The following is a 22481-nucleotide window of genomic DNA, read 5'->3' as shown; positions in this document are numbered from 1 at the left end:
TTGTAATTGGACTTGAACTCTATTTACTCCATCAACTATGATTAAAAAATATATCCACGTTATTCAAAAGAAAAAAAAGAAGTATATCCACAAGGTAAAGTCCTAATATAACTCAATCTTAGATTTTTTTTAATCCTAACCCGACTAGATTTCTATTTACTTGATGACTCTTGGATGGCAACAAATGCAATTCGCTTTGTGGTATGTTAGTCGATACTCCTGGATACCTAAGATTGCCTTAGTCTCGAACCTTGACACGCGACCCGTGACATGAGGTTGCTCACTAGTATAGATAGAGAGATGTGAAAGTAACAGTCTTAGTTATGGTCATACCCAAACTTATAATCTTTACATTATTACTATTGAGATAGGAGCAGCTCAAAATGGTTTCATCTTTCCCAATTATCTTGGCTGGAACTTGTACGAAGCGTTTATAAAAACTTTTATGCATAGAGGTTTGACATTCTTTTCCTATCTAAATCTGAAGGACTGAACCCTACCTTATTCTTGAGCCCTTTGTCGACCTAACCTTACCCGCATTTCCTTTTGAATGGGGCCAAAGAAATGTCATCTGCAACCAGCCTCGCTCCGACAAAGATAGGATGGCATTCTATGCTGTGATATGGACTATTGGCTGTGCCGAAACGAAATCCTTTATAATAAAATAAGTTTTAGCAACGGATACTTATATGAAATGGCTATGTTGAGGTTGGGTTTTTGGTGCAAAAGCAAGTGGCCGGTCTGCTGTGCTTCCATTTTGGATTGTCTGCGTTCCCCTAATCTTATCAATGTTCCTAGTTAAAATTAATTCTGTCATGCTAATTCGGATGTGGTGGTTCTGTGTGGTTATGGTTTTGTTAGTTGATTAATGTTCCTGGAATGTTTAGCTTGGATGTAAGCTGCAGAGATCCTGGTTACTGGGTGAGGAAAATTGGTTGTGATGGTCCTTTTGGCATTGATGGTGATTTTTTATTGGATCGTTCCTGTTTTTTGGGAAGCAAGAGTTTTTGCGGGGTGCTATTTTTATCTGTTGTTGTTTTTTTCTACGACTTCAAGGTGCGATGCTTCAGTGGGAATCCAGTCTTTCGCCTTGCTCCTATATGGTGTGGTGGAAGCTGCTCAAGGGTGAGGCATTACTGCTTTCTTTGTGATAAATTGATGGATCCTGAAAGGTGTGTATATCCCATTGCAATTCTGCGGTTTAAAGGTAATAGTCTTATCGCTTTATAATCATAGTCCCATGGCAAAGAATGAGTTGGTTCCAATGGGGGCTTTAGTTGATGTGTATGGTCATTCAAAATCGTGGGTAGTGGAGATGATGCTTGTGGTGCTTTAATGTACATTAGCGAGCAGTAGTGCAGATGAAGGTGTCGATGTCTCCACAATTCTAGGTTTAGTTATGTTTCGTTCCATATAAGGTTCATGAAGGGACGTTGGTTTTCCACATTGGGTGTGGTGGTGGGTGCCTAATTGAGTGGGCTTCAGTGCTATTTTTTTGGGAGTGATTTGTGGTCTCGGGTGAAAAGCTGATCGAAAGTCTATTGTGGATTATCAAAGTGCCTGATTGTAGTAAAGTAGGTGCTGTGGAGTGTTGGTGGGTTCATGTTTGTTAAGCTTCTAGAGGGTACACGTTGGTTCATGGTGGTATTGAGTGCATTGAAAAGCGTTCCTTCCACCCTTTTGTTCGGCTGGGCTACTTCTGAGTGCAGTGTTCATGCAGTTTTAAATTTGTTTCGGGTGATCTTGGGTGAGTTAGAAGGCTCTTAGCCAGTTTTTTTATTTTATACTTTGGTGTATGGTCAGGTTATATATGTAAGTTGGTTCCTTTGTGATTGTTTGTGAATGACTCGGTTATGTAATAACACTGATTGGACGCACTCTTTTTCTTCTATTTAAGTTTAGAGAAATTTTTTAACGATATCCCTATCGATATATTTGTTTTATATGGTTTTAATAAATCATACAAAAACCACCTTTTTCAAAAAAAAAAATCCACTTAGACCTCTACTTAAGAATTAAGATGGAAACTTAGTCGATCGATCTGCTAATGGAAGACTTTATAACACACTATGAACGGAAAGAGCATATTGAAGCTTTGAAAGGAATTCTGCGGAGCCGGTTAGAAGGATACATATCAAAATCATAGTGGCCGCTCTCTTCACTTCAAGAGTTTCAAACAAGACAGACACAAAATTTTATATTAAAGAGGCGAACTTCTAAAATTTTAGGAGGAGATAACTTTATAAAACTTTAGAGCGAAAATAGATTATCAATATAAAATACAAAAAATATATCTAAAATATATGATAATTTAAAATTTTTAGAGATGATTGCCTCTAACCGTCCCTCCATTCGGTCAATCCCTAATTTCAACAGAACAAGAAAGAAGCAGCAAACCAGACTCTTTCGCTAGGGAAATGAGAGTTGGGGTAAGTTAGGGTGTGCTATAGAATGAAAGGATGCAAAATTTAATGTAGAACCAATAGAGAGGTAGCCTTAAATCAAAAGATTAGGCGAAGACTCATATGATTTGAGTAGTATAAAAGAAAGAGATGATAAGCTTTCCTCGTGTACTAGCTTACTCTTCAAGCAAGAAAGAACATACCTCTATAACGCAATTCTCGAGGTTCACTAGGACTCATCTCAATTGCCAATTCCTTTTATGAGAAGGCTTCAATTAAAAGAAAATTACAACTTGAGGTGGAATCACAATCACAAGTCATATCTTTCCACCATAGTAAAATCTAAAGAAAAACTTCTACTCGAACTTGTGTAACATGGTAAGCAGTAAGGGTTCAGATTTAACAAAAACTTTTTGTACGAGTACCCAACCATATTTCACAAATTAATGTAGGACTAATATAGAGGTTAACTCTTAAATGCAGGCTTATAAGTTCGTCTAGGATTAGCCGCTTACTGACTACCTGGTTGGTAGCCTTAAATCAAAGGATTATGCCATTACTCATATGATTCGAGTGTAATGAAAGGCGGAGATAACTCCCGTCGAAACCAGTCTTATTCATAGAACATGAAAGAAGAGACCCCTTCATCAAATTCTTGAGGTTTATTTCTACCAATAGATAGATCTAAAGAAAAACTTTTTCTGTTCCAACATGTGTAATAACAATAGGTAGTAGGAATAACACACCTTATCCAAGTCGAACGATCGGTTGGGCATGTGTATCATGTTTAACAATAACACTGCTAATTTTTTTAGAACACATGTGTATTCGTATAGACTTTATTTATATTTTAGTCCTGGTATTGAATTTGTAAGAACTTATAGTTTATTTATTTCTATACATGTTTGTGTGAGAGCTTTACATTTGTACCAAACATTCTACCAAACTCAGTTGATGTATTTTGTTATCTTTTGAGATGTTAAATTGTTTTTTTATAGAAAAATTGTATGGTCTATTTGTTGGGTCGTTTAAAGTGTCTAAATATGGAATCATATGTCTACCGTTGTAATAGGTTGAACTTAGTGTGTTAAATTTAATGATAACATAATTTAGGTTCAATCGGTCTTAAGATTCGTTGGTCGATTTTAAATAAATATCAATAGATACATGCCCCTAGGTTTAAGTGTACTCCTCAAAGAGTGAAATTTTAATAGTGTTTTTCTTATTCTTTTGATTGTAGGAATTCGATATGCCTTGTTGTCGGAACGGTCCTTAAGTCTTTTAGAGCTATGGCGGGGATCGATCCAACTGAATCTTGGAAAAGGTTGGGTTTTAAAATAAAAAAACAAATAAATAGATTTGGAGTCACCATCGACCATTGGGTTAGGTGAGTCGAATATCTAAAAATACATTTTAAAATAATCTTAAGAAAAATAATTTTAAAAGATAAAAATTGATATGCATTTAACCATAAATTCGTTTTGAAAAGGATTCGAGAGTCGATTACGTGTGGGGAATGATTAGCACCCCTACGACGCCCGAAATCGGTACCTAAGCGATTATACATCATCTAAATATTAAAATTGGCAAATTCGAATAACATTTAAATTATAATATTTTTTGAGAGAAATTAAAGGGGTATTATTTTGCACGAACACTTCTCGAAAATACATTCCTTGTCAATTAAGGGGCATTTTCATGGATTCCCCATACAAAAGAATATTACCCAAATTTTTAGATAAAATACATACAATAATTACATTACAAAAACAAATTCATTCGAATATAAAATGCATTATCTTGTTCGAACAATTCTTGGAAACACACTCCTTGTCAGTTAAGGCGCGTTTCTATAAATTCCTCGAGTAAAATAATATCTGAAAATATTACAACTAGCGAGTAATTAACAAATACACGTAAGTGATGGATCAAAATAAATAAGATGACGACTTTAGGGATTAAACTATACAACCAACATGAAATCAAGGCAACCATTGCAAATATTTTACAAACTAGGCACTATAATCATAAATAAACCAATTTCAATCATTCAAGATTAAAATAGAAATCATTAAAATAAGGCACTCGAATTAAAATAATCATAAAGATAAGAAAACAATCAGAAAATGACAATAAAACAATATCTACATCATGAACTATCAGTGACTAAAATACATAAATTAAAGATATCGTATCTAAATTATAATAAAATAATAAACAGAATCCAAACAATGGTTAAAATGAATAAAAATAAAAACCACTAACAAATTTCGAATAAACCACAATAATAATAGTGACTAAATTAAAACAAACACAAATTCTAGCACAAAATTAAAGAAATAAAATAAATAGAGTACTAGTGACTGAAATGGAAAAACACGCATAAAGTAAAGGGACATGGAAGAAAATAAACCAAAAAGTTAGTGCTGAGAAATAAAAAGGAAAAATACTAAATCAGTCTATAAATATTTTTTTAAAAATTAAACAGTCACTACACATGACCAAAATGCAAAACACGCATAAAAGTACAGGGACCAAACATAAATTAAACAAAAAAATATATAACATTCATCAGAAATGGATAAATTACAAAAACGATCCCTATAGTTGACTATTTTGTAAAACACGCCTAACTTAGGGGGGCCTAAGTATAATTTCCCTAAATTTTTCTATAAATATCATATTTTTCTCTTTTTTTTAAATAATTTTCATTTGTTTTTTTAATCTTTAGAGAGAGAGAGAGAGGTCTCACCTATCTCTAGGATTCCAGTCGTCGGGCTACGCCGGTCGCATCATCGCCTTTGTCGGTGGCCGTTGGCCACAAAAATTTACCAGGAGATCCGCCTCAACCTCCTCATCGCGGATCTGGGCTTGGTTTTGCGAGAATCGACCCAAGCTCCACGAAAATAACCAATAATGTATTGGCTTCCACCGTCCAAATCTCCGTCGTCCGATGTTGGATCGCCTCAATTTTTTGTATGTTGCTCGTCGATTCTTCTTCTCCACTTTGACCGTTTGGATCTTGGAAAGGAGGTCTCGTCCGCCGTAATACCATCGGCATAAGGGTAACACCCTTTCCTCTCCATTCAATTTTTTTGTGTATTTCGGTTCTTTCTCATTTTTTCATTTATTTTGCAGGTTCGTTGGAGGTTGGTATTTTAATGAATCCCATTTGAATAATACAAAAAAGAAAGAAAGAAAGGAAAAAAATGAAAGTTTCCTCAATTTTTCTTTTATTGATTTTCAATTTTTTTGTTACAATGGTTACACTATTTTTTTCTTCTTCGATTCTCCCCTCTTTTTTTGGTAAACCTAGACCCTTTATATTGTTGTTCTCCTGGGTTTTTATATGCCATTACACTTATAATCAAAATGAATTCCCATATCTTTTTGTTTACTATTTCGTGAAGTGTTCGGTTGACAGGGACTGATGGTGGCGTGCTCAGTTGGTGATGGCAGGAGTAGCTGGTGTTTCACGTGGGATTGCACAGTGATGGCAGGTAGCAGCAACCGGGTCTGGGTTGTCATTGTAACCGGGTTTTGCTGTTGGGCCCGATTTGGGTACTTGTTGCTTGTTTAGCCCAATTGGGCATGCTAATGTAATTTTAGGCCCAAGTGGGCTCGTTGTACTGGCCTGCAAAGGAAATAAAATAAACGTTGATAATAATAATAATAATAATAATAATAATAATAATAATAATAATAATAATAATAATAATAATGGGTCTCCAAACTAAAACGGGTGTCAACAGCTGCCCCTCTTTGCCCATTCTCGTGTTAACAATAATAGGGCAAAGATAAAAAGACAACTCATTTTTGTCTGGTTCCATCTCTGTGCTTTGAAATTTGATAAGGGATCTGCTCCACTATTTTTGCAGGGTATATCAGATCAAGAAACATTGATTCATTCCACTGTTCTTCAGGGAAGATTGAATCGGAATCGATTTGCTTCACTACTCTTCAGGAAGACCAAATCTGAAAGAAGAAGAATATGTTCCACTACTTTTTAAGGGAGATCAGACTCGAGAAAACTATGATCCACTTCGCTGCTCTTCAAGGAAGGCTAAATCGAACTTGATTTGCTTCGCTGCACTTCAGGAAGACCAAATCTGAAAGAAGAAGAATTTGTTCCACTACTCTTTATGGGAGGTCAGACTCGAGAAAATTTTGATCCACTTCGCTGCTCTTCAGGGAAGGCTGAATCGAACATGATTTTCTTCGCTGCTCTTCAGGAAGACCAAATATGAAAGAAGAAGAATATGTTCCACTACTCTTTAGGGGATATCAGACTCGAGAAAATTTTGATCCACTTCGTTGCTCTTCAGGGAAGGCTGGATCGAACTTGATTTTCTTTGTTGTTCTTCAGGAATACCAAATTTGAAAGAAGAAGAATCTGCTCCACTACTCTTTAGGGGAGGTCAGACTCGAGAAAATTTTGATCCACTTCGATGTTCTTCAGGGAAGGCTGAATCGAACTTGATTTGCTTCGTTGCTCTTCAGAAAGACCAAATCTGAAAGAAGAAGAATCTGCTCCACTACTCTTTAGGGGAAATCAGACTCGAGAAAATTTTGATCCACTTCACTTCTCTTCAGGGAAGATTGAATTAAATTTGATTTGCTTCTCTTGTCTTCAAGAAGATCGAATCTAAAAATCAAACATTACCAATCATTAGTGCACGTTTGAGAATTTGAAAACATCATACTTGAAAGTTCAGAATTTGATAGAATCTTTGAAAATTCATTTTTCTTGTGGGAACTTGTATCCCAGCCACCAGATATGGGAATATGCCTTGACTCAAATGCCATTTGAACCTCTCTCTTCTTGGGACTTTGAATTGTTTGATGACTCCTGCTTGTCATAAATCTGTAGTTTTCTTGAAAAAACTTGTAAAATATTCATTTTGAATATGCAACGTATCTGAATAATGAATGTAGTGATCCAATTCATTTATGATTAATCTTTTGGAAAGTGAAAAGGTCTTTAAGAAAGACAAAATTAGAACATTCACCGCAACGACCCACAATAGATAAAGTTAATTTCTGGAGTCTTATGGAAGACATGGTCGAGGTTTCGAGGGAAACGATCCTTAGGAAAATTAAACTGAACTTTCTAGGACACAAGTCCTAAGAGAGTCAGAATTAAACACAAGTTGATGAATGATACTACTGAAAAGTTGACTCCTCTCAGCGAGAAAATAAAAAAAAACAACATCAAAAGATTGACTCCTCTTCACGAGAAAGTCAATAAGAAAAACACTAAAATGTTGACTCCTCTTCACAAGAAAGTCAATAAAGACAACATCGAATGATTGACTCCTCTTCGCGAAAAAGTTAAGGACAACACTAAATATTGACTCTTCCTCACGAGAAAGTCAAGGAAGACAACACCAAAAGATTGACTTCTCTTCACGAGAAAGTCAGGAATGGCAATACTGAAAGATTAACTTCTGTCACGAGAAAGTTAAGAATAACATTGAAAGATGACTCCTCTTCACGAGGGAGTCAAGAATAACAAAGATTAACTTCTCTTCACGAGGAAGTCAAGAATAACAAATATCGACTTCTCTTCACGAGGAATTCAAGAATATCAAAGATTGACTCCTCTTCATGAGGGAGTCTGTAATACCCCAAATAGTAGGCTAGTGACTAATTTGAAAAGAATTTAAAAATTAAAGATTTATTTGAATAATTGGTAAAAGATAAGAAAATGAATTGGAATAGTGTTTGAACTAAATTATAGAAATAAATGAATAAAGAGGGCATTTTGGTCTTTTAGAGTGAAATGAATTTAAAACCCATTTAAATTAGGGATTTTAAATAAAAAGGGGAAATTAAGCTTGAGAAGCTATTTTCTTCTTCTTCTTCCTTCTTCCATGTGGGTTTGCTATCCTCCATAGCTCTAAAGGTAAGTTCCAATTATTTGGTTTTTCCTTTTGATTATAGATTGTTTTTACAACCTTAAGTGATATGAAAGCTTAAGGAATGATTATTTGAGATTTAAATCATGAAATGAAGAAAATATTAGAGATTAAAGAAAATGAGTTTGATAATGATATTTTAATATATGAAGGTTTAGTAATGTTTGTTGGTAAAATTGACTTGTCAAGAAGGTAAATGTTAGATTAGAAGCATTTGTTGAGTGAAATAACAAGTTAGAAATTATGGTGTGATTCTTAAACTCAAATGATCTTGAGGAACATTAGATGTTTTAAGTGGATAAATGAAGGAAAGTTAGTAAGGCTACGTAGAGAAGTGTTATATAGTATAGTTAGGGGTAAAGGAGATGAAAATTTCCCAAAGTTGGGTAAATTTTGAGAAAAAAAAATGAAAAATCTGGGCAGGGGTATCGATACCCTATGAAGAAGTATCGATATCATAGACAAGAAATTAGGCTAAATTATATAAGAGGTATAGATACTGATTCAACCAGTATCGGTACCCAAGCAATGTGGTATCGATACCATGGTAAGGGTATCGATACCAGTAAACATCGAATCTAATTTGGGTATCGATACCTATAGGGGGTATCAATACCATAGCATAGGGGTATCGATACGATGGTGAGGGTATCGATACCAGGATACATCGAAGCTAATTTTGGTAGCGATGCCATAAGCAGGGGTATCAATATCAAAGGGCCAGAAATGTTAATTTGGAGATGATAATGTTGTAGGAAGTTAATAATAAATATTTTGATTTATGTTAAGTTATAATTGTTAGGAAAATATTCTAACATTGGATATGATACATATTTTATGGATGCTTGAGTAGATCAGAACCAAGCTCCCGAAAGAAGCAATATTAAGGGCAAAGACAAAGTACCAAAGTAATCAACTTTATATTTGGGATACATAGAGAGGAAAGCCAGGTGAGCACATTTAATTATGTACATATATGCTACAATAGTTATAGTTGTAGAATGATTAATGTAAGTATGATGATTACCAAATGGCACTTCATGTGAAAAATGTTAAGAAATTCATACCAAGAGTATGAATTTCCGTATGTGGCACTTCGTGTGCTAATATGATAAGAAATTCATACTAAGTGTATGAATTTCTGTATCAGGCACCTTGTGTGCTAAATGATAAGAAATTCATACTAAGTGCATGAATTTCATTATGAGAAAAATATGGTTATAAATATAAGCACTGCATAATAAGGAAATTGGTCTTTATATTAGTTATGGGTATGCAAACCACACATATTTTAGAAATGATTGATAAATTATGATATTAGCACTAGGGATGTAAATTATGGAATATGAATTGAATTGAAAGATCTCGTGAGAGATAAAATTGTCAGAAGTTCATAATAGAAGGTGAATTGTCGTAATTGTATTGGATAAGTAATCCATGTAAATTGTAGTAAAATTTAGGTATTAGTACACTGGCAGTATGGGAATAAACCATAGAATGTATAATGATGCAAAGGGTTAATTGATATGATGAATGATTATTATAGTAGAGATTGCTCTAAAGTAAAAGAATAAATGCCTAACTGTGCATATGACAGAAAGGTGTCATTTATGCCAGTTAGATGAAAGGCTAAGTGCCTTTGAGGCCTAACTTTACATATGATAGAAAGGTGTCATTTATGCCAGTTAGATGAAAGACTAAGTGTCTTTGAGGCCTAACTGTGCAATTGGCATAAATGTGTCAATTATGCTAGTTATATGAACTGTTAAGTACCGTTGAGTAAAAGAATAATGGTCTAACTGTGCAATTGATAGAAATGCGTCAATTATGCCAGTTAGATGAACAGTTAAGTACCGTTGAGTAAAAGAATAATGACCTAACTGTGCAATTGGCAGAAAGGTGTCAATGATGCCAGTTAGATGAACGATTAAGTACCGTTGAGTAAAAGAATAATGTCCTAACTGTGCAATTGGCATAAAGGTGTCAATTATGCTAGTTAGATGAACGGTTGAGTACAGTTGAGTAAAAGAATAATGGCCTAACTGTGCAATGGCAGAAAGGTGTCAATTATGCCAGTTAGACGAATGTTAAACACTGTTGTGTAAGAGAATAAAGAAATTATAATGTAATGTGATATGAATGGTATATAATTGATACGAAAGGATAATATATATTATATATATATAATGTTAAAAAGAAAAATACATAATTATTATGAATGGATGTTATAAAGGGAAAATGTAAACCAAATATAATGGGTATGAAAGGACACCCCAAAGGAATACAAATCAGTGTATAAATAGTAATTAAGGTGTCACCATAAGGATTATAAAAGATATATGATCAACGAGAACCTTGGTGAAATACATGTATAGTATTTTCACATGCAATGTACAATGGGTAAATAAAAAATCAAGGGGGATAATATACAAAAGGATAAGTATGATTGGTATAATATGAATAATTTCCATGATGTTATGAAAGAATTATGGTAGAACTAAGAATGGCTTAACTTGTCCTTATAAATAACGAAATTAAATTCTTTATTCAATATTCATAGGATGTTGTTGTATAGCTGTAATATCATTGCAGTATTATGTCTCACTAAGTAATTACTTAATGTGTGTTTATTTCATGCATAGGTAAAAGCAAGGATTATTTGCGTAAGGAGTGTAGTTGTTACATTAACTTTTATTAATTAAAGGTTGACTCACCAATAACATTATGACAATCTTATTCATTTTGAGAACTTAGTTGGCAAGTAATTAAATTATAGTAAATATTTTTTAATGTACTAAAGTGATAGTTTTAGTATGTTGCCTTTATAAACATCATATTTTTTAGTTGAGCAAATTGAAACAATTTTTTACGGATTTTGTAATTAAACTATTTGAACAGTGATGAATAGTACCCGATGCTCAAAAATTCCAGAAGGCTACAGGGGTATCGATACCTGCTACAGGAGTATCGATACTTCTACTATTCATATAACCCAACGGTCATAAAATTCAAATATTATGAAGGGGTAATGATACCTGCTACAGGGGTACCGATACTACCTATTATGGGCAGCTTTTTTATGCAGAAAAATCATCCCTAAACGGCTTCAAAACATCCCCAATGGCTATATATGACTTCAAACACATTCCAAGCTATAAATACAAGCTGAGGACACTTGAAGAAGTATGAGAACAACTATCCAAGCAATCAAACACAAGAGAAGAGTTTTTCATTCTTATTTCATCTTTCTCTTGTAAATATTTTGTTCTTGTGAGCTCAATCTTGTAAACACCTACCTTAGATAGGTGTTCTTGTCTACGTTTCTTATCCTTTGTAAAGGGGAAAGGTTCTAGCTAAGCCCGTGTAAAAGCTAGGGAAATGTTATAGTTTAGCCATTGAAAAACTAGGGAGTTGTAAAGGTTATCTCTTTTTCCTTGAAAAAGAAAGAACAAATTAGTGAATTTATTGGAAAATCCTTAGTGAAGAGCTAAGTTAGTGGATGTAGACTTGGTTGAGAAGTCGAACCACTATAAATCATTGTGCAAATTTCTATCTTTCAATCTCCTTACTCCCTAAACACAAAAACCGTTCTGACCCCTCTTTGTAAACCTATTCGGTTATCGATTCGAGCTTCCGAAAAATACCAACAATTGGCATTAGAGCCTAACTCGTTAGAAGGCTTAACATCATTGAGACGATCCTTGAAGAAGCTCTACCAATTCCCAACGCAACCGACAAAGAAATGGCTTCAACCTCCGGTGCTTATTACCTTGAAGATATACCTATTATGGATTTGCAACTGGTCAACAAGCCACCCTTCTTCAATGGAGAAAATTATGCCCATTGGAAGAATAAGATGATGTACTTTATTCGAGCCTACAATCTAGGAGCTTGGAACTCAATCATGGACGGTTACTCCTCTCCACCCGGCAAGTACAACGATTGGAGCAAAGAAGAGCAGAAAAATTTCAAGCTTAATTCTAAGGCTATACATATTCTCTTGTGTGCTTTAGGCCCAAATGAATATGGAAGAATCTCATATTGTTCTAGTGCCAAAGAGATTTGGGATAAACTCCAAGTCACTCATGAAGGAACCGATGAAGTGAAGGAATCTAAGAAAAGTCTTCTCAACCATAGCTTCGAGAACTTCAAGATGAAACCCGATGAAGACATCAAAGCTATGACGGATAGATTTTCCGTGATTGTCAACGGTCTTAGAGGATTTGGAGAAATAATCCCTAATGAGAAGCTTGTAAGGAAGATGATCTACTCTTTTCCAAGTTCGTGGCAATCGAAGAAGACCGCCATTATCGAAGCTAGAGACCTAAAGTCTCTCACTCTCGATTAATTGATTGGTTCTCTTCTCACTCAAGAGATGATATTGAAGGAAGAGTAAGAAAATGAAGAGAAGAAAAACAAGAAAAAGAAAAAGGAGGTAGGCATTAATGAATACTATTAAGATTCAAGTGATGAGGTGGATGAAGACGATGATGAACAAGAACAAGAGATGATCAAGCTCTTGAAGGAACTCAAGAGATTCATGATTTCCAAGGAAGTGAAACATGAATAAACTAAGAAGAAGAGTCCCCCGGTGTGCTTCAATTGTCAAAGAAAGGGACATGTCAAGTATGAATGTCCTCTTCTAAAGAAAAAGGGGAAGACGACATTTGTTGCATCTTGGAGCAATGACGATGATTCCAATGATGAAGATGAAGTAGTCAACCTATGCCTAATAGCCACTCATGAAGATTTAGAGGTATCTTCTAACTCAAATGAATTTAATTCATTTATTTTTAATGAGTTACAAGATGCTTATAATAGGTTGTATTTGGGATTTGAGACCATGAATTCCAAATATACGAAATTAATTTCAAAACTCAAAATTAAAGATAATTTGATTTTGAAAGCAAAAGTTGATTTTGAAAATCAAAATGAAATTTTGAAAAATGATTTAGAGCTTTCAAATATCAAAATAAATGATTTAGAAAAAGAAAATTTTGAGTTAGGAGTTAAGCTTGAAAGCTTAATAAAAGAAAAAAATTAATTTCTAAAAATAACCTATTATGTTTAAATATGGCAAAATGCTCACATTGTCATTATCATGGTCATTTGGAACATACTTATCCTTTGAAGAAAGGAAAACATTTTAAAATTAGGCAAGTATGGATTCCGAAAGGAACAAGTGTCATTAAAACTAACGTTCAAGGATCCAAATCAATTTGGATACCAAAATCTACTTAAATGTCTCTTGTAGGTTTGTGGGAGCAATTGTAATGAAAGTGATGATATTCAAGATGCTCTAGCCACACATGAAAAGGAATGGGTAACCTTTAAGCTTAATGTTTTTAATTTTAGTTATTTGGTTGCTCATTTGGATTTATGCATGCATGAGCTTTGATTTTAAATGATAATGCATTGTTTTTAATCTCATGTATGATTTTAAAAAAAGGTATGATGAACATTTTAATTTTTTTTTTATAATTTTTAGTTCATCATAATACAATTTTGGTCAAAATTGGTTTAATGCAAATGATATCTCTCTAACAATTGATATCAATTTTTCAAATACTTTGATTTTACAAACTTTAAATTTTTTTACCTAAATTTGAATGTTTATGCATGTGGTTTAAATGAAAAATGATATCTCTCTAACAATTGATATCAAAATTTTTGAAATGCATAACATTTTTGGAAAACTTTATGCATATGATCTTTGATTCAACAATTGGTATTGCATAAAGTATTTTGGAATTGGATACATTGAATTTCATGTGCTACTAACATGTTTGTTATTCTTTGTTGAAATTCAATTTTGTTTAAGTGTCAAGTTCTTAAAGCTAAATTTTGTTTGGAATACATTTATTGAGGGGGAGCTTTGATTTTTCAAATGATTTTTTAAATGTCAAATTTACCACTTACTCTCCAAAGTTATTTAGAACTTTAAAGATTGAATTATTTTTTATATAACAAAAAGGGGGAGAAGTTTGGTTTGAAAAATTCAATTTCTTAATGAAAAAGGGGGAGCTTAATATTTTCATATATTTTCCAACAATTGGTAACAATTGGTATCTTTTTAACAATTGATACTCTTTTGTTAACAATTGGTATCTTTTTCATTAAACATTTGATTAAGGGAGAGTTTTGCCAAAAACAATTTTTTAAATGTTTTGTTATATCAAAAAGGGGGAGATTGTTGAATTATGTTTCGATATAACAAATTTAAAGGCAAAATATTTTGGGACTTGAATTGAATTTATTCAAAGTTTTAAAAATGTTTCAAAAATAATTCAAAGTCCATCTAATTTGGAATTGAGGACAAAAATGTTTTTATGAATAGTAATTTACTGTATAAATAGTACCGATAATGTTTGAACAGTATCGATACTATTTGAACAGTGATGAACAGTACTCGATGCTAAAAAATTCCATAATGCTACAGGGATATCGATACCTGCTACAGGAGTACCGATACTGCTACTGTTCATACAACCCAACAGTCATAAAATTCAAATATTATGAAGGGGTATCGATACCTGCTACAGGGGTACCGATACTACCTATTATGGGCAGTCTTTTTATGCAGAAAAATCATCCCCAAACGGCTTCAAAACATACCCGACGACTATATACGACTTCAAACACATTCCAAGCTATAAATACAAGCTAATGACACTTGAAGAAGTATGAGAACAACTATCCAAGCAATCAAACACAAGAGAAGAGTTTTTTATTCTTATTTACGTTTCTTATCCTTTGTACAGGAGAAATGTTCTAGCTAAGCCCGTGTAAAATCTAGGGAAAGATTCTAGTTTAGCCATTGAAAAACTAGGGAGTTGTAAAGGTTATCTCTTTATCCTTGAAAAAGAAAGAACAAATTAGTGAATTTGTTGGAAAATCCTTGGTGAGGAGCTAAGGTAGTGGATGTAGACTTGGTTGAGAAGTCGAACCACTATAAATCGCTGTGCAAATTTCTATCTTTCAATCTCCTTACTCCGTAAACACAAAAATCGTTCTGACCCTCTTTACAAACCTATTCAGTTATCGATTCAAGCTTCCGAAAAATCCCAATAGATATGGTTGTTTTATTTATTGGTATCATAGCTATAGATTTAACCGATTCTTGGCTAAAACTGGGTTTAATTGACTTGAGAAAAATGATTACATGATATTGAGATTGTCAAAGTTACTGATAAGGTGTCATTAGAGTATAATTAATGACACTCCTTACTAACAGTAATGTTGTAACAATGTATATTCTAATAGATGTCAGAATTCTCGAACTCGTGTAGAGCATAGGAACAAGAGATAAGAGAAGGGACTAATAGCGAAAGTTACGAAGCTAATAGTGAATAATCGGTTCCATTTGAAAATGCTAGTGCGCCTTCACATCAAGGGATATCGATACTAGAGTATGGAGCTTTTATGCAAGCTCTCAACGTATGTTGACTCGTTTTCAACCTCCCTCTGGTCCTTCAGTACCTAGAATGTTGATCCCAAATGAGCTAAAGATTTTAGAAGTTCCAGAGTTTCGTGGAAATGAAGGTGAGGGTCCTTTGGAGGCCGATATGTCGTTAAATGATGTGATGTTAATGTTTGAAAGCCTGCAACGCTCAGATCAGGAAAAATTTAGAGGAGTTGTAACTTTACTTAGGGGATCAGCTCAAGTATGGTGGTCTAACACTATGATGTATGCACCACTGGAGCAAGTCACTTGGCAATTCTTCTTGGGAAAATTTAAGAACAAGTATGTGGGTGAACAGTTCAAATGGGCAATGCTGTTAAAGTTCCTAAATTTGAAACAAGGTGATCGAGTAGTATATGAGTACAAGGCTGAGTATAATAAGTTGATTCATTTTGTTATGAAAGTAGTTCTAAATGATAAGGCCCGATGCGATTGGTTTATGGAGGGGTTGAGGCCAAAATTAAAAGAAATATGTTGGCTTTGAGTTTGCCTAACTTGCAAGTTATTAACCAAGCCAAAGCTATCGAAAGAGCACAATATGAGACATTAGCAGCGGAACATAGTTTACAGATGGGGAAAAGGGTTAGAACACCTTCAACTCCCCCATTATGTTAAGAGAGGCAAGGGCTCGAGTTCGAGAGATTCATACCAAAAGGGTTATGCTGAAATTTCACATAAAACAAAACAGTCTCAGTCGGTTGCTGCTAGCTCATGTAGAGCAGTTGGATACAGAATAGTATGTCAGACATGTAGAAGAGTGCACCGGGGAGTATGCAGACTTCTTAGTGGAGCTTGCTTCCAATATGGTGAGATCGGTCACTTTGCTCGAAATTGTCCAAAGAAATATGAGGACAATTTAATGCAATATGAAAGATCTGTGGAAACCTCTAATAGAAACAGAGGAAGTGGAAGATCAAGAGGATGATATGAATCATTGCAGCGACATGAGACTCGAGGAGTTGCCAAAATTTATAATGTTATGTCCAATGAGGAACGGGGAAATCCGGAAATTTTAACAGGTATTTTTCATCTGTTGATGAAATTGTATTAGTATTAGTTGACCCTTGAACTATGCACTCATACATTAGTACAAGGTTGGCTAGAGCTAGACAAATTCCTGTAAAACCCATCTTGAGTTAAAGGATAATCGTAAACATTAATGGGTCATAGTAAAAGTATGAGTGGGATGGTAGTAGACAGCTAATAAATGTTCCAGGGATTAGATTTTGGGTGAATCTTATGGGATTACAAATTGATGAGTTAAGATCATTGCCTAAAGTGACATTGATAATAATTGTGAAGAGAATGATAATTGGGTAATGTAACAGATACTCAAATCAGAAAAGTAGGATTATCCGATAATTTCATCAAATTGTGAAATTAGAGATGTCTTTGTGAGATCTATATATTGGGTTACCTCTAGATCGAGAGATGAAATTCGAGGTAGTTGGTTCTTAGAGTACTGAACATGTTCTATGATTTATTATCAAAAGAATCAAGAGGAATTATCTATGTGTGACTTAGAGTCGGTAGTAGTCGAGTTACCTTAAAAGATTTGATGTCATTATCGGTATAGTGAGTGGTAACATAATGGTTCTAAACACAAGAACCTTAATTACTTGTGGAATTGAGGAGATGGAACAAGAGATAGAAAAGATGTTCAGAACCTCTAAAGTTGTATGAGGTGATAATTGATTATATTACAATAGAAGAAATTTTTTTGGATAAGAATGTTATAAGTAGAACGTGAAGAATTAAGGACTTTTGTGAGGCCAGGTTCGAAAGATATTGTAGTATTGTGGTAAACACAAAAAGTTTTTAAAATTCGAGGACGAATTTTATTAAGGGGGAGATTTGTAATACCCCAAATAGTAGGCTAGTGACTAATTTGAAAAGAATTAAAAATTAAAGATTTATTTGAATAATTGGTAAAAGATAAGAAAATGAATTGGAATAGTGTTTGAACTAAATTGTCGAAATAGATGAATAAAGAGGGTATTTTGGTCTTTTAGAGTGAAATGAATTTAAAACCCATTTAAATTAGGGATTTTAAAAAAAAAGGAAAGTAAGCTTGAGAAACTATTTTCTTCTTCTTCCTTCTTCCCCGTGGGTTTGCTATCCACCATAGCTCTAAAGGTAAGTTCCAATTATTTGGGTTTTCCTTTTGATTGTGGGTTGTTTTTACAACCTTAAGTGATATGAAAGCTTAAGGAAGGATTATTTGAGATTTAAATCATGAAATGGAGAAAATATTAAAGATTAAAGAAAATGGTTTTGATAATGATTTTTTAATAAATGAAGGTTTAGTACTGTTTGTTGGTAAAATTGACTTGTCAAGAAGGTAAATGTAAGATTAGAAGCATTTGTTAAGTGAAATAACAAGTTAGAAATTATGGTGGGATTCTTAAAATCGAATGCTCTTTAGGAATATTAGATGTTTTAAGTGGATAAATGAAGGAAAGTTAGTAAGGCTAAGAAGAGAAGTGTTATATAGTATGGTTAGGGGTAAAGGAGATGAAAATTGCCCAAAGTTGGGTAAATTTTGAGTAGAAAACTAAAAAATATGGGTAGGGGTATCGGTACCCTATGGAGAAGTATCGATACCCTAGGTAAGAAATTAGGCTAAAATATATAGAAGTATCGATACTAATTCAACCAATATCGGTACCCAAGCAATGTGGTATCGATACCATGGTAAGAGTATCGATACCAATAAATATTGAATCTAATTTGGGTATCGATACCTATATGGGGTATCAGTACCATAACATAGGGGTATTGATACCATGGTGAGGGTATCGATACCAAGATACATCTAAGCTAATTTTGGTATCGATACATGAAGGGGGTATCGATACCCTAATAGGGTAGTATCGATACCATAAGCATGGGTATCGATACTAAAGGGCCAAAAATGTTAATTTGGAGCTGATAATGTTGTAGGAAGTTAATAATAAATATTTTGATTTATGTTAAGTCATAATTGTTAGGAAAATATTCTAGCATTGGATATGGTACATGTTTTATGGATGCTTAAGTAGATCGGAACCAAGCTCCCGAAACAAGCAACATTAAGGGCAAAGGCAAAGTACCAGAGTAATCAACTTTATATTTGGGATATATAGCGAGGATTTTCTGGTGAGTGCATTTAATTATGTACGTATATGCTACAATAGTTATAGTTGTAGAATGATTAATGTAAGTATGGTGATTACCAAATGGCACTTCGTGTGCAAAATGTTAAGATATTCATACCAAGAGTATGAATTTCTGGAAAGGGCACTTCACGTGCTAATATGATAAGAAATTCATACTAAGTGTATGAATTTATGTATCGGGCGCCTTGTGTGCTAAATGATAAGAAATTCATACTAAGTGTATGAATTTCAGTGTGAGAAACATGTGGGTATAAATATAAGCACTGCATAATAAGGAAATTGGTATTTATATTAGTAATGGGTATGCTAACCACACATATTTTATAAATGATTGATAAATGATGATATTATCACTAGGGATGTAAATTATGGAATACGAATTGAATTTAAAGATCTCGTGAAAGATGAAATTGTCAAAAGTTCATAATATAAGGTGAATTATCGTAATTGTATTGGATGAGTAATCCATATAAGTTGTAGTAAAATTTAGGTATTAGTACACTGGCATTATGGAAATAAACCATAAAAAATATAATGATGGAAATGGTTAATTGATATTATGAATGATTATTATAGTAGAGACTGCTCTAAAGTAAAAGAATAAAGGCCTAATTGTGCATATGATAGAAATGTGTCATTTATGCCAGTTAGATGAAAGGCTAAGTGCCTTTAAGGCCTAACTGTGCATATTACATAAAGGTGTCATTTATGCCAGATAGATAAAAGACTAAGTGTCTTTGAGGCCTAACTGTGCAATTGGCATAAAGGTGTCAATTATGCCAGTTAGATGAACGGTTAAGTACCGTTGAGTAAAAGAATAATAGTCTAACTGTGCAATTGATAGAAATATGTCAATTATGCCAGTTAGATGAACAGTTAAGTACTGTTGAGTAAAAGAATAATGACCTAACTGTGCAATTGGCAGAAATGTGTCAATGATGCCAGTTAGATGAACGGTTAAGCACCGTTGAGTAAAAGAATAATGGTCTAACTGTGCAATTGGCAGAAAGGTGTCAATTATGCCAGTTAGATGAACGGTTAAGTACAGTTGAGTAAAAGAATAATGGTCTAACTGTGCAATGACAGAAATGTGTCAATTATGCCAGTTAGACGAATGTTAAACACTGTTGTGTAAGAGAATAAAGAAATTATAATGTAATGTGATATGATATGAATGTTATATAATTGATACGAAAGGATAATATTATATATATATATATATATATATATATATATATATATATAATGTTAAAAAGAAAAATACATAATTAGTATGAAGGGATGTTATAAAGGAAAAATGTAAACCAAATATAATGGGTATTAAAGGACACCCCAAAGGAAAATACAAATCAATGTATAAATAAAATTAAGGTGCCACCATAAGGATTATAAAAGATATATGATCAACGAGCACCTTGGTGAAATACATGTATAGTATTTTCACATGCAATGTACAATGGGTAAATAAAGAATCAAGGGGGATAATATACAAAAGGATAAGTATGATTGGTATAATATGAATAATTTCCATGATGATATGAAAGAATTATGGTAGAACTAAGAATGGCTTAACTTGTCCTTATAAATAACGAAATTAAATTCTTTATTTAATATTCATAGGATACTGTTGTATAGCTATAATATCATTGCAGTATTATGTGTCACTAAGTAATTACTTAACGTGTGTTTATTTCATGATTAGTTGCGTAAGGAGTATAGTTGTTACAACAGCTTTCTTTAATTAAAGGTTGACTCACCAATAACATTATGACAATCTTATTCATTTTTAGAACTTAGTTGGCATGTAATTAAACTATAGTAAATAATTTGTAATGTACTAAAGTGATAGTTTTAGTATGTTGCCTTTATAAACATCATATTTTGTAGTTCAGCAAATTGAAACAAATTTTTACGGATTTTCAATAGACAAAAAGTTGTATAACGTGATGTGACCTATGTATCTCGTATACGAAAGAGTATACGGGATGTGGTTGTTATAGAGTCAAGTTGAAGTTTCAAGGAAAAATGATTTTTTAGTAAGACAAGATTGAGTTTCCTAGGAGACATGTTCTAAAAAGGCCACGATTGAAGTTTTTAGGGAAACTATCTTAAGAGAGGCAAAAAAATTCTCAAAACAAATTTTAAAGAGATCCTCATGAGAGAGATCAAATTCATGTAGTATGTATGAAATGATGTATGGTGCAATGGCACAAATTCATGTATTATATATAAATGCATGTTTTCTTGATCTGTGGTGAGAACGACTGCAAGAGAGGTGCACTCTTGAAATTCTTGAGTTGTATCAATTTCTTCTTACCCCCAGAAAATTTTTTCCCCTGATAAGATTGGCTTTCTTCGCCTGAGAATCTTTGCTTTTCTCCTACATATGATAGTCCAATTTTGGAAATAGTTTACCGGGTAAGAAACTTTGAAAATTGCTTTCTCATTTTTTCAAAAATCATGTGAAAACATCCTGCCCGAAGGTCTTATAGATGGCCCGAAGGACTTAACATCTTACTTGAAAGACTAACAGATGACCCAAAGGATTTAATCATCATGCTCAAAAGACTTACTAATGGCCCGAAAGACTTACCAATTTTGGAAATAGTTTAATAGGTAAGAAATTTTGGAAATCGCTTTCTCATTTTTCAAAAATTTCATTTTCTGAAAATACTAAATGAGAAACTTTGGAAATCTCTTTCTAATTTTTCAAATTCATGTGAAAGCATCCTACTTGAAGGTCTTAAGGATGGCCCGAATGAGTTATCATCTCGCTCGAAAGACTTATAGGTGACCCGAAGGATTTAATCACCATGCTCGAAAGACTTATTGATGGCCCGAAGGACTTACCAATTTGGTAAATAATTTACTGGGTAAGAAACTTTGGAAATTGCTTTCTTACTTTTCAAAAATTTCATTTTCTGAAAACATTAAATGAGAAACTTTGGAAATCGCTTTCTCATTTTTTAAATTCATGTGAAAACATCCTACCTGAAGGTCTTACGGATAGCCTGAATGACTTATCATCTTGCTCGAAAGACTGATAGATGACTCGAAGAATTTAATCATCATGCTCGAAAGACTTACTGATGGCCCGAATGACTTACCAAATTGGGAAATAGTTTACTGGGTAAGAAACTTTGGAAATCGCTTTCTTACTTTTCAAAAATTTCATTTTCTGAAAATACTAAATGAGAAACTTTGGAAATCGCTTTCTCATTTTTCAAATTCATGTGAAACATCATACTCGAAGGTCTTACGGATGGCCCGAATGACTTATAATCTTGCTCAAAAGACTGACAGATGACCCAAAGGATTTAATCATCATGCTCAAAAGACTTACTGATGACCCGAATGACTTACTAAGTAAGAAACATTTATCATTTCCTTGCTCCAACATTGATTCTAAGCATGAACTATGTGTCTGAGAGACATATGTAAACTACCAAGACCTACTCCAGAGAGATTGCCTTGTTTGAAAATGTTTTTCTTCTTCTTTTTATTTCCAAAAAATTGAAAATATCAATTAAAAGAATTTTGA

The sequence above is a fragment of the Hibiscus syriacus genome, unplaced genomic scaffold (assembly GCF_006381635.1).
Source record: "Hibiscus syriacus cultivar Baekdansim isolate YM2019G1 unplaced genomic scaffold, ASM638163v2 tig00002840_pilon, whole genome shotgun sequence".
In the NCBI taxonomy this organism is placed as follows: domain Eukaryota; kingdom Viridiplantae; phylum Streptophyta; class Magnoliopsida; order Malvales; family Malvaceae; genus Hibiscus; species Hibiscus syriacus.
The sequence above is the reverse complement of the archived record's forward strand: the minus strand, read 5'-3'. Positions refer to the sequence as shown.